Source organism: Chionomys nivalis, chromosome 1, assembly GCF_950005125.1.
Source record: "Chionomys nivalis chromosome 1, mChiNiv1.1, whole genome shotgun sequence".
Classification (NCBI taxonomy): domain Eukaryota; kingdom Metazoa; phylum Chordata; class Mammalia; order Rodentia; family Cricetidae; genus Chionomys; species Chionomys nivalis.
The window spans coordinates 25,626,614-25,640,692 of record NC_080086.1 but is presented as its reverse complement, the minus strand read 5'-3'; the positions used below and the strand labels follow the sequence as shown (position 1 = coordinate 25,640,692).

General features: G+C 45.3%; 1 pseudogene; it reads left to right on the top strand.

Annotated features, from left to right (window-relative positions):
• Positions 1–840: 840 nt before the first annotated feature.
• LOC130869547 (40S ribosomal protein S13-like) lies at positions 841–12,727 on the top strand (annotated as a pseudogene).
• The last annotated feature ends 1,352 nt before the right edge of the window (positions 12,728–14,079 follow it).

The window sequence follows — 14,079 nt, the reverse complement described above, 5'->3', positions numbered from 1 at the left end:
TGGAGTGCTTAATCACAACACAGTAGAAATGTAACCAGGACAGTTCCCGAAAGTGTTTTAGAGGAATGTCATGGAAGAACTCCCTGGGGGAGGATAACTGAAAGATGGATATGGAGCCATGGTGGATGGGTGTCTTTTTATTCATTTAGGGGTAGAAATGGCGTGGGCAAGCACCCCTGGAAGCAGGAAGAGGGTTCTGTGAAGGAAGGAGATCGTGAAGGGAAAGAGGAGGGAGAGAAGCCATGGTCAGGTCCCTAAGTCACTCTAGGGAAATGACACTACTCTTGTAGCACAGATAACGTTTGCCCTGCCCCCAGCTGTCCTAGAGTCTCCTAAATCCATGCCCTCTCCTCTCTGCCCTGTGATCTTGTGTACTTACACCTGCTCTCTACTTGCACGACTGACGTCAAGACAGCTGGTGATGGGGTACAGAATGGGAAGGGGCCCCATCGTACTGTTTAATCCCCCATCACTGCTCAGAGTTGTAGTCTGGAGAGTGGCGACCCTTGGGGCCACAGGAAGGAGGCTTCCCTGGCAGGACTTGAAACTAATCAGCCAGACAATTCATGAGGTAATCCGGCTGAATTATCACAGGCGAGCCAACTGTGTTGCTCTCGTTTAGGCTCCGGGTGGAGGAGCGCCAGCAGCATTTACTCCCTGGCCCGCAGCCCATGACCCCAGCATGTCACCCGGCTGCACCTGAGCTTGGGCTCCTTCCTGGATGTTAGACTGGCTTTCAGAGCAGGAGGAGCACGGGGGACTGCCATGGGAGAGGGATGGATTAGAGGAGGTGGCAGCCGCAGGGGAGGGGCAGGCAAGTCCAGACTGATCTGAGCTGCAATGGAATTAACTCCGCAGCAGCCACATAAGCCTGTCCAGAGGCTACCGCCGGCCAAGGGCCACCAGTTGGGGCTTGGCGTTCTGGGACCAGCACCATGGCAGCCCCTGGGCTGCGAGGTAAGTTTCCCCTGCAGCAGGACCCTAGTTCTCAGCATCTCATAAGGTGATGTAGAGGAGAAGGATTTCTAACATCTGTGTTTTGGGATGAGTGTCTTCAGGTAAAGCTGGAAATCGTAGTGTGACAAGCTTAGCCCTATTCTCTGTAGTGGGGAGGATGAGGATGCCCAAGTAATTCCTCAAACTCTTATTTTTTCTTTACACATTTTATTAAGGAGGGGGCAGGTGACAGAGGATTGGAGTCATCTTTCGGTGGCTGGCCACCAGTTCCACCTGTTCTTTGCCTCTCCTTGCTACAGTCTTTGTATGTGGTCCAGTCCTGAGGATAAGTAAATCAGAAGTCAGGTTGACATGACAGTCTGATGAGGACACAGCATCCCAGAGTGGCCTCTGGGAAGTCTCTTCTTTCAAACCATCCTCAGAAAAAACTCTGACATGAGGCATTTTACCTGGGTGCCAGCAAGCACAGGTATGGCATTCGCACAGGTGTTTCTTGGAAGAAAAACTGACTGAGGTGAAGTTTGGGGGACACGGCTGTTATCTGGCTGCACCTCCCAAATCAGAATGATCAGACAGATGTGTTTGGGAGCTTGGCTTTGCCCGAGGTGGGATCTGCTGGGTGTCTTGTTGCTGGAGCTGGAGGGGGAGGTGCTACAGCTTTGACATGAACAGGAGAAGGAAGTGGAAGGTGAGTGTCAGTCACAGCCCTGACTCCTTGTGAACAGACATTCCCAGGGACTATGTGGGCCCTGGCCCAGGGCAGGAGGTCCCTCTGGGCTAGGTCAGATCTCAGCCCAGGGGCAAGTGGCAGGTGGTAAGAGATCTTTGGCAAAGGATGTGTGTGTGTGGTGTGTTTGAGTGTGTGTTAGGATAAGAAAAGCTGCTTTTTAAGATAACAGTGATATTCTTTGGTCCTTTTACCTGTCTGAATTTTGCAATCTGACATGAGACCTCAAGGAAGGAACCTTGTCACCCTGTTCCAGCTGCAGGACAGCCAGGGCCTGTGTGATTCTGCTATTGTTTTGCCATGCTGCCATGCTGGGACCTGATCCCTTGGGAAGGCCCTGTCCTCCAGCTTGCCTCTATATATCCTACACCATTGTGTTGGCTGCTGATTGGAGAGGTTGTGTGAGGGTTGGGGATGGGTTAGTGTCAGCTTTCGTTTCTATGTGTCCTTTCTCTTTGTCTTCCATTGTGGGATAGAAGTAGAAAGAAGAAGACATTTGGGCCCCAAGTGAAACATATCTTCTTATTTTACAAGGATCTGATTATTATTATATTATTATTATTATTATTATTCCATCTATTCAGTGGCTCCTTTCTGCTGGATGAGAAAAGCCTATCCCAGCCTGTGCATGGCGCTCTAGCGCACATGGAGACCGTGTATCTGACAGCTAGAGACGGGGTATGGGTGCTATTATCTCTGTCAATTTCTGTTTGTAGCCAGCAGGTTAAAGAAGGGGGCAAGCTTGAACAGGCCTTGCATAAAAAGAAGTCACAGAATAGTTAAGCAAAGGAAATATAGGCCCCATGGCCTGAAAGTGTTGGGGCAGCCAGTGGCTAAGGCAGTGTGATCAGGAGGCCAGTGGGAAGAGTTTGGCCATGCATCCTAGAGCTCAGGCCAAAGGCTCTTGGTATCCAAAGGGAAAGCAAGGCTGTTCCTAATCAAGCATCTTCATGCACTTGGCACTAGCGGATGATGGGCACAATCACTCTGGGAGTCAGTACTCCACCTCTTCCCGGAAGGCAAACCTGATGTTCAGAGATGCCAAAGGCCATGCCTGTGATCACGTGCTCACCAACCTCTGTCATCGAAGGATGAAGCCACAATTAAAACTCGGATCTGACCTTGGACCACATATTTCCCCACCAACTCACCTTATTGCGTTTGTTCTATTTAAAGGAAGTCATTTGGAGGAAGTGTGGATGCCAGTAATTGAGAATGGGAAATGTGGCTGGAAACGGGGCTGCTGAAGGAGGTATTAATTTTGCAAGGGGTTAGTTAAACGTCATGGCCATATTGCAGGGAAGGCTGTGTCCTGACCCTGCTTCCAACCTGGATCATCGTGGGCTCAAGACCAAGCAGGCTAGGGATATACACTTAGCTAGACTAAGAATAGCTACCGTCATTGAGAAAAATTTATGAACTTTCTGACAGGTCAGAAAAGGAAATAAGTCTCGTGGCTTTCACTGTCTATAAAAGGAGACTCGCTCACCAGCATTAAATTTTAAAATGAGTGTTGCAAGCTGGGTGTGAGGGCACATGCCTGTAATCCCAGCACTCAGGAGGCTGAGGCAAGGGAACCCCGAATTCCAGGCCAGTATAGAGAGCACAGCAAGAGACTTCCTCAAGGCAATTCATATTGATACTATCTAAGATGTTGCCCAACATAAAGAACAATAGTTTTAGTAATAGATCTTATTCTATTTATCAGTGCTGGGGACCAAACCGAGGGCCTTGGTTTGGCAAAGCTCCATTGCTGAGCTAAATACCTAACACTCATTAGTAGGTTTTAAGGAGATTATTTATCCATGGATAGTTATTGTGGCGCTTCTGATCATTTAAAATAGAAGATGTTTCTGTTTTATTCATATGTGGGTCAGTCTTCTCTGTTACATATAAAATGTATTTTATTTATGTGTATAGGTGCTTTGTCTGCATGCATATCTGTGTACCACGTGCATGCCTACAGTCTGGAGCACAGTGGGTCATCAGATCCCCCGAAACTGGAGTTGCAGATGGTTATGATCCACCATGTAACGGCTGGGAATTGAACTTGGGTCCTCTGGGAGAGCAGCCAGTGCTCTTAACTGCTGAACAATCTCTCCAGCCCCTCTCTGTTACATTTTTAAAGTAGCTGATTGCAAGCCATTGGGTTTCTATGATAATGAATCAATTGGTTAAATCTCTAATTGGAAAGGAAGTACAGCGTATAGGAGACTCCATTTAAGATGCCATTCAGACCAGTGGCGCTCAATATTTTTTACTGTACTTCTCTCAGGAACTGCATATTTCCCTTGTTTGAGATAGTGTCTCACTATTGAAAGTCTCTGTGTAGCCCAGGCTGGTGTCAAACTTGCATTGTCTTCTGTCAGCCCCATCAGTGCAGAGATTCATCAAGCATGTGCCAGCACACCCGGCACGTGCCATGGCACCCAGCTGATTGCTTTCGTCCTGGTTTCCAGCTGTTGACCTTTCCCCTAAGCCTCAAGACCATCCTTAGTACTTCCTGGGGGGGGGTGGTCACTCTCCCAGTAACAGACTCTTTCAGCTTATGGTTTGCTGAAACGTGTCTTCATGTCATCCCCTGTTTTAAAGGCTGTTTCGTTTGGTTGTACAATACGGGTGGACCTTTTGTTGTTCCTGCTCCAGGACTTTCCGGAATGATCTCTAGTGTTTGGACAAGAAGCTAGCCTTAGTTCCTATGTCAGCTTCATTCAAGTGAAGCCTCTTTCTAGCCTGGTGGGCTAGAGAAGGCTTGTGTCTACTTTTCCTGCAGTCTGGCCATGCTGCATATAGCTGTGCTTTTTCAGCTGAGTTTGCTGAAATCCTGAGAGCTAGAAGTTACTGGTGACTCAGTCGATAGTTCTGCGGCATTTTTTGTGTCCCTTTCTTTCTCTTCCTCTGGGACTCTAACCATATGTTTGCTGGGCTGTTGAATGCTGTTCCAGTCGTCCTTAAGGCTGAGCAAACGCTTTCCAACCTGAGTTCTCTGCTCTCTAGATTACTTTCATTGATCTGTTTTTTTTTTTTAAAACTTTACTGACCATTTTTCTCTATTTCTCAGTTTTCTCTTATGTCATCTCATACACTTTTCTTATTAGTTATTGTAATTTTCAGCTCTAGGACTTCTATTTGTAAAAAGCCACAACTTTATTCATATATAATTTACATACCATAAAACCTGTCTATCCAGTGGGTTTGTTTGACTATGTTCACAGAGTTGCACAATCCACTCTAAATCTAATTCAGAGCATTTCCTCATTTTAAAGAAACTTCATGCTCCATGACAGTCACACACCTTCCCCCCTCCCTCTGGTTCCTGGAAAGCAGTAATCTAACTTTGTCCTGTAGAATTGCTTATCCTGGATATTTACCACAAATGGAACTTTATGATGTGTGACATTTGGTGTCTGGAGATTCTTTCACTTAGCACAATGCTTTTAAGGTTCAGCTCCCTTCTGGCATGACTCAATACTCCATTCCTTTCTATGGCTCAGTGATATCCCCTTGTAGGCCTGTAATACATTGTCTTACTCCACGTGTTAGCTGATTGAAGTTTAGTTTCTGCTGTCTGACTGCTAGGAGGGATGCTTCTTTGACCTCTCAGGCACCTGTCAGTTTTCCTCCCTAAGGAGTATACACTTGGGAGGGAGAAGAATCCTCAGATCACGTGACAATGCTGCTGCACTTTTTTCAAGGAATCTCAAAGTATTTTCCAAACACTTTGGCTATGCTTTGGAGCATTTTATATTCTTGCTAACCATTTAAGGTGGTGCCAATTTCTGTGCCAACTCAGAAATATTTGCATTGTTCATATTTTGTAGTTTCGTCATTCTCACAGGTACTGTGCTACATGGTTTTACAGTTCAGGAGCAAGAGAAGCCTGTCACTCACTAGAGACGAAGGAAAAGTCCTCACACCTGGCAAACCATGAGCACGTTTGGCTCCAGGACTACAGAAGTGGTGTGTGCCACAACTAGCATTAGGCCCTTTTAACTGCATGGTTTTAGTTTGTCCCCTTCACTTCTAGAACATATATTAGAGATTTGGTCATAGTTCTAGGAATAGGTTCTACACTACCCCCAAAAATCCAGATGCTAGGTGTCACAAAACAGGCAATTTGTGCCCAAACGACTTGATACACTTGCTGTATGATCTGAATGCATGGTTACCTGCTGTAATAAAGAGGAAAACAAGTCCCTTTTTCAATATTGGCAGCATAGCTGTATGACATTCTATGTGGAGTCTCAAGGAGCCACAGAGTCTCAAGCAGCCAGCTGCTGTCTCAGAATCCACTATCCGTATCACCTTTGGAGGGGAATTCTTTATTTATTATGTATACAACATTCCTTCCCTGTATGCTTGCATGCTAGAAGAGGGCACCAGACCTCATTATAGATGGCTATGAGCAACCATGTGATTGCTGGGAATTGAACTCAGGACCTCTGGAAGAGCAGTCAGTGCTCTTAACCTCTGAGCCATCTCTCCAGCCCCTGGAGGGGAATTCTTGATCCACCATACTCTCCTTTGTCCTGAGTGCTGAAATTTGAGCATCTTATACCTTCCCCTGGGAGACAAACGTGTAAATCTGTAATGTGAATATACACAGTAAATGTGACCACGCCATACCAAACTTGCCCTTTCTTCTAGGTCCCTATTGCAAGAATGCTGCTACTCCTTGGAGGCCATGTTCCATGTGCTCTTCCTCCAGAGCATGGGGCTCCTCTGCATTTCACAGTCTCCTTTGCAGTTAGGTGTGGCCATGAGTCTGAACTCTGGGCATCGGGACATGAAGGGTGAGGCTCACTACTTCTAGGTCTGACTCATAGACACCTTCCCGGCCAGCTCCTCCATACTCCTTCAGCGACTCCTCGTCATAGGGAAAACAGAGAGAAGCTGGCTGAACCTCTATCACCGGGGTCCCCAGGAAAGCTGCCTGTAAAAGAGCCACCTACCACCCTCGTGACCAGCCCTGGGTTGTCACTTTTGCGAGAAGTGAACATTGTTATACTTTCCACATGACGTCGTTTTTACTGGTTTGTAATATTTCAGTTAGCTGAGCAGCTCGTGCTTTATATGCATAGTGTCATTTATTTGCCACCAGTATGGATAATAGTAAAATAATTCCACTTATTAATGTAGTAACCTACCCATACCAAGCGCCCTGATTTCAGTCTTGTCCAATAATGCCATCCCCAGATTCTCCCAGAGTGATCACGTTTACATAGTAGAGACAGGAAGAAGCCCTCAGAGACGGCGTGAATACTGAGCTTCTGGCACATAGTAGACTCACAATGAGGGGGTCGATAAAATACTGAAAATTTGAGTAAAGGAGCTCAGTGGGGGAAGTGCTTGATTTATAGGTCCCATGACTGAGTTCAGACTCCCAGAATTTATGTGAAAAACTGTTGGACCCAATAGTGTAAGTGTCTGTGATCCCAGTGTTCCGTGATGGGAAGATGAAAGGAGAGTCCTTGCACACTAGCAGCGTGGCTATCTGAGTCCTTGCACACTAGCAGCATGGCTATCTGAGTCCTTGCACACTAGCAGAGTGGCTACCTGAGTCCTTGCACACTGGCAGTATGGCTACTTGAGTTCTTACACACTAGCAGCGTGACTACCTGAGTCCTTGCACACTAGCAGCGTGGCTACCTTGGTATGTGCAGCCCTGCACAATAAGGGAGACCGTGTAGAAACCAGAAAGTGAGACGGACACCAAGGATGTCCTCTGACCTCCAGAGTGCCACATGGAATGCATTCATTCTGCGCTCTCTCCCCCCTTCCCCATCTGTCTCTCACTCTCAGTTTTACTCTTGCTCTTTTTCTCTCACACATACTCTGCACACGAAAATCAAATCATGCCTTGGGGTGCCATCAAGAAGCGGAAAGACAACCCATATAATGGAATAAATATTTGCAAGTCATTGACCACATAGGGAGCCCGTTTCCAGAATATGTAAATAATTCTTACAATTAGACAACCAAAAGATAGCAACCTAATTTTTAAGGAAACCAAGAATCTGTATTTCTCCAAACAAGATGCACACATGACCAGCATCCTGTGAAGAGATTCCCAGTATCATTGGTCATCAGTGAAATACAACTCCTTCCTAAGTTTTAATGCTCAAACCTTGATATCTAGTTCTGAATATTCATCTTTACTGTGTTAGGGAAAGTTGTAGATACACCCAAGAGAAAAAGGGGGTCAGATATGGGAGATGTTGTGGGTGGTGGAGGGGCATGAGGGACGTTGAGAGAAGTCACAGAAGAGATGAACCAATCAAAGTGGGATGTGAACGCGCCCATGACAAGGTGGGGAAGTTATGTTTGCTCATTGTTCATGATGCATCATCACGTTCTTTCATGTCAAACAGAGTGAACTTGTTGCAAAACAGGCTTAATTAATAAGCCAATAGAACAGTTTTGACCAATTATGTTCTAGACAGGCTGTTTTCTCATGGCAGACAAAGGAGGGCATGTACACTTTAATCTGATCAGTCATGCTCTGAGCCAGAGTGAATGATGGGTTAGCAATGAGTAAGCTTCATTTGGTCCACCTGTCTGAGTTCTGAACTATGAATTTTGTCATTGAGTACATGACAGAGACAGCATGTTCTGCATAAGGTTATTCGAAGGTTAGATGAGTTGATATAAACAAGGTGCCTGGCCCTGCCAGTGAGCTCAGGTTTGGAATGGATTTGGCTAATGAGGAATTGCTACAGTTTAGATCTTCTATGTTCCTCAAAGACCTATATGCTGAAGGTTTGATCCTGCACTTGTCAACCTACGTGGATGTGGGAGAAACTTCAGACATGGCAGGAGTGGAAGGCAGTGGCCAATAGAAAGTGGTTGGGTATTTGAGGCCATGTGTTTGAAAAGGATATCAGAACCCAGTGCCTCAACTTTTATGGCTTCCTGAGTGCTATGAGGTGAACAGCTTCCTTCACCAAATACTTGTACCAATATGGGTTGTCTTGTTATAGGCTCCAAAGCAGCAGTGACAACCTACCACTGGCTGAAACCTCCAAACCCTGGTCTAAAAGAAACTTTTCCTCTTTCTCAGTTGATTTATCACAGGTTCCAGCAGGTACCTGGATATCTAACTACAACAGGAGTGTTTATATTTGATGGAGGTGTTAGGAAGGAGAATACTCAGTTGCTTGGTAAGTCTCAAGACAATGGAGATATTATAGTAACACCTTCACCCATATAACTAAAGGTCCCCTCATTCATGAAGGTCATTTGTAGTGGTAAGGTGTTGAGGATCTCCCTGTCTACCCATCCCCCATCTCCCATTCTTCTAGGCTCCCCATTTTTTATGCTCACTATAGCCAGTATGGTCCTTAGAATGTAATTCTGAGTATGTTATGTTGCTCCTCTGCTTAAAATCATATTGCATTACTATAAATTATGACCTTGAATACCAACAGTGAGATCTGGCGATGGTCATAGAGTTGGAGAGAGATGTTCAGGATCAAAGAAAGGCAATACCAAAGACTAAAGAAGAGAAAAAGCAGTTTATCCCATGGGAACTGCAGGAATTTTATTCAGAACACACGCACACGCACGCACACACACACAGACACACACACACAGACACACACACACAGACACACACACACATACACACAGAGACACAGACAGACAGAATGCAAGAATACACATGAGCATGGCCAAGCAAGAGAAAGCCTTGGGAAAGTTGAAGAGAATATAAAAGATGATAAAAGGCCTTCCAGGACATGTTAAAATGTTTACTTTAGTATCTCTAAAGGTCCTGTCTGTACTTCACAGTGAGCACAGCTGGCAGCCGGCATCGTGGGTGGGAAAGAAGCAGGCGGAGGCAGAGGCTGCAGTCCTCACTCCCAGAGCCCCAGTGATGGCTGCTCGGGACCAAAGGACGGCCGCCTTCTTGGAATCTCATCTCCCTTGCCCACCGCAGATGCTGTCCCTCTTCTCCAGATGAATTTCATGCTTGCCATCCCAGCACTGCGGGGGTAGAGGCAGGAGATTTGTGGGTTAGGACAGCCAGTGCTACATAGTGAGACAGTTCCTAGGAAAAAAGTCATATTCTCTGGCGTCTCTCTTGACACCTCTAGGCAGAGTGGAGGGCCTTGGCCTTCCTTTGTTGGACATCTTCCTTCCCTGTGAGAACCCAGGGCTTGTTGGCAAGGACTGTGTTCTGCTCAGCTTTATAATCTCGAAAGTGCCACAATGCACAGCAAGTGAAATGGCTCTGGAATGAAAGAGCAGAGATATAGGAGATTATATGTAACAGCCTTGCCCTTCCAGGGGATAGCCAGCCAGGTGTGCTTAGGACATGATGGGGGGTGTGGAGCGGATCACGAAAAACCCTATGCGAACAGACTAGACAGCTTGTTTTTCCTCCTCACAAGAGTAGAAAACCAGCTGATGGGATTGAGGTGGTGTAGGTGTTTCAAATGGCAGCCTGAGTCATGTAAGTGGGCCAAGGAGGAGAGCTCATGTGTTAATTCCCTTTCGCATTGCTGTTTCCCTGTACCTGGCAGGAAGCAACTCAATGGAGGAAAGACTTAGGTGGGCACGTGGTTTGGGGGATACAATCCGCTATGGCGGAAAGGCATTGTGGGTGGTGACTCCATCCATTGGAGTTTCTGTGGTGGTTGGAGTGTAGAGTTGCTGCTGGCTACATGTCATCACAGGAAGGAAGGAGAGATGGAGGGAGGAAAAAGAAGGAAGGAAGGGAGGGAAGGAGAGGGAAAGGAGAGAAAGAAGAGGAAGGAGGAAGAAGGGGAAGGAAGAAGGAGAAGGGGGAAGAAGAGAAGGGATGGGAAGGAATGAGGAAGAGAAGGAGAGGAGACAGAACACTTAGGTTAGAGTGAGGCTGGGCTTAACTCTCAATGTCCACCCCCAAGTGGCCCATTTTGAAAAATAAAGCCAAAGCCTCAACTCTTTCTTGTAAACCACTTTTTTTTTTATTTAGAAGATTTGTTACACAATAAATTTTGATCATATTCTTTCTCCTCCCCCAACTCCACCCAGAAATTCCTACCTCCTTACCCATACAACTTTATGTTCTTTCTTTCTCTTTTTCATTTTTTATTGTTTTTATTGAGTGGTATATTTTTCTCCACTCTTCTCCTTTCCTCTCCCTTCCCCTTCTCCCCTCTTCCATTGTCCCCATGCTCCCAATTTACTCAGGAGATCTTGTATTTTTCTACTTCCTATGTAGATTAGATCCTTGTAAGTCTCTCTTAGGGTCCACATTGTTGTTTAGGTTCTCTGGGATTGTAAATTGTAGGCTGGTTTTCTTTGCTTTATGACTAAAGCCACTTATGGGTGAATACATATGATATTTGTCTTTCTGGCTCTGGGTTACCTCACTCAATATGATGTTTTCTAGATCCATCCATTTGCCTGCAGATTTCAAGATGTATTTTTTTTCTGCTGTGTAGTACTCCATTGTGTAAATGCACCACATTTTCCTTATCTATTTTTTGGTTGAGGGGCATTTAGGTTGTTTCCAGGTTCTGGCTATGACAAACAATGCTGCTATGAACATAGTTGACCTTGTGTCACAACTGAGCATCCTTTGAATATATACCCAAAAGTGGTATTGCTAGGTCTTGAGGAAGGTTGTTTCCTAATTTTCTGAGAAATTGCCATACTGATATCCAAAGGGGCTATACCAGCTTGCACTCCCATCAGCAATGGAGGAGTGATATCTATGCCCCACATCTTCTCCAGCATAAGCTGTCATCAGTATTTTTGTTCTTGGCCATTCTTACAGGTGTAAGATGGAATCTCAGAGTTGTTTTGATTTGCATTTCTCTGATGAAAACCTTAAAGTTTCTAATCTTTCCAAATAATGCCACCACCTGAAAACCAAGTGTTCAAATGCCCTTTAAATTCAAATCACAACACGGAGGGAGGTAAGATAGTGGCAGCGAGGTCTGTACATAAGGTTAGCACTTATGCTGGTACCAGGCAAAGATGCTAACTGTGGCAATGTTGTAATCAGGAACCGGGTGTTGATTTGTATTTGAGCCAAGGGCTAAGGAGGAGATTTGTAAAAAGCTTTTCTTGTGTGGCAGGACTTGCTTAGTGTGGTCTCATTGGAGCTGTGGGAGGTTCTTAAAGACATATAGGGCAAGGTGTGGGGTAATCAGCAAGACAATTGGGCCCAGATGTAAATTGATGCCTCAAGTTCATTCAGGAGTCCATTCTGGGATAGAGATGTCCCCTGACTCATGACAGTCACATCCCAGCAAACACATCTGGAAAACACTGTATGTATTTAATACATCTCACTCAGACTACCGTATTTTTCCTTTTATTGAAAATAGATTTTTTTTCTCGTAATAAATACTGATTATGGGTTCCCATCCCTTTCCTTCTCACAGTTCCTCATCCTCCTTTCCCCTCCCATCTAGATTCATTCCCTTTCTTGTCTCTCAGAAAACAAATAGAATTTTAAGGAATAACAGTAAAATATAACAAAATAAAATATAATAAGATAAAACAAAACTATCACAAAGGAGTTAAACAAGACAAACAAACAGAAGGAAAAGAGCCCAAGAGAAGTTACAAGAATCAGAGACCCGGGAAGGTCCTGTCCCAGTCGGCACTGCCCTACAGCCCTAGTGTCCCCACGTGGCTGAAGCTGACGTCTGACGACATGAAGGAACAGATTTACAAACTGGCCAAGAAAGGCCTCCCTCCCTCCCAGATAGGTGTGATCCCGAGGGACTGGCACGGTGTGGCCCAGGTCCGTTTTGTGATTGGTAATAAAATCTTGAGAATCCTTAAGTCCAAAGGCCTTGCCCCTGATCTCCCTGAGGATCTCTACCATTTGATTAAGAAGGCAGTTGCTGTCTGAAAGCATCTTGAGAAGAACAGAAAGGATAAGGATGCTAAATTCCGCTGATTCTGAGAGAGCGGAATTTACCGGCTGGCTCCTTACTATAAGACCAAGCGGTCCTCCCACCCAACTGGAAATATGAGTCATCCACAGCCTCTGCTTTAGTGGCATCAATTCCCTTGTATACACGAGCAATAAAATCACCTTGAATAAAAAAAAAAAAAAAAGAATCAGAGACCCACTCGGTCACACACTCTGGAATCCAATAGAAACACTAAACTGGAAGCCACAATGTGTATGCAGAGGACCTGGTGCAGACCCACGCAGTTCACAGGAGTTTTGCTCATATTGAGTTAGAGGGTCTTGTTTCCTCAGTGTCCTCCATCCCTACTGACTCTTATATTTTTTTCTGCCTCCTCTTCTTTGGGGTTCCTTCAGCCCTGAGGGGAGGGATTTGATAGAGACATTCCATTTGGGGCTGAGTGTTCCAAAGTCTCTCATTCTCTGCATAATGTCTAGTTCTGAGTCTCTGGATTTGTTCCCATCTGCTACAGGAAGAAAGATTGTCTGAGATGGTTGGGCAAGGCACTGATCTGTGTACACAGCAGAATGCCATTAGGAGACAGTTTGTTGCTACTCTTTTGGTTTTGGTTTCTTTTTTAGAACAGTAGTATTTGATTTGACCCTAGTTCTCTGGTTCTTGGTCATCCAAACTTAATGGTGTGGGTCCCATCTCATGGAGTGGGCCTCACATCAAATCAGATACCAGTTGGTTACTCCCACCATTGCAATGGCATTTTTTTTTTTTTTTGGCAGGACATCATTGTAAATCAAAGAGCTTGTGGCCAACTTGGTGTTCACATTCCTCTTTTGACACCATGCAGAGTACCTTCCTGTAGGGTGAAGGCTCTATGTCAGCACCAGGTCAACTTCCCCATGTTCAATGAGTTGTGGAGGTGTTGTCTTCAGCAATGGGACCTGGCTTGTCAGTTTGTGGAGTGCAACCTACAGTCTTGGCAACAGCTTGGGTTGTCTGGGGATTCCCATGGGACCCCTTCGGCCAACGATTCAATTAGATATAACCCATCCCTGTTATCAAAAGCTTCATTTGGTGACAAGAGATGGGCAGTTGGGGCTTTGCCTACCCTCATTATTTTATGATTTCATTTAGACCATCTTCATATGTATATTGGGAAGCTTCTGCTGTATCAGGTTTCCATACCGCCCCTCAAACAACCCTGACATTTAGCTTTCTTTCCTTGCCTTCCCTCCCTTATCCCCATTCTCTCCCCTTTTCCATCTGATCTTCTTGTTCCAGCCCTCCCCATCCATCCATAGCCTTATTCTATCTGCCTCTAAACATGTTCAGAATACTGACTGACATTGAACACAGATGGGCAAACCCACCTATATCAAAGACGTCTTTATAACAAAGTATTGATATCTCGGGTAATTTGTTAAATACAACAGTGATAGTCAGAATGATGGGGTGTGGACATTTCCACATCACCCCAAATTGAAAAACTCTCCTCAGATGAACTATGTTGGACCAGGGGTGAGG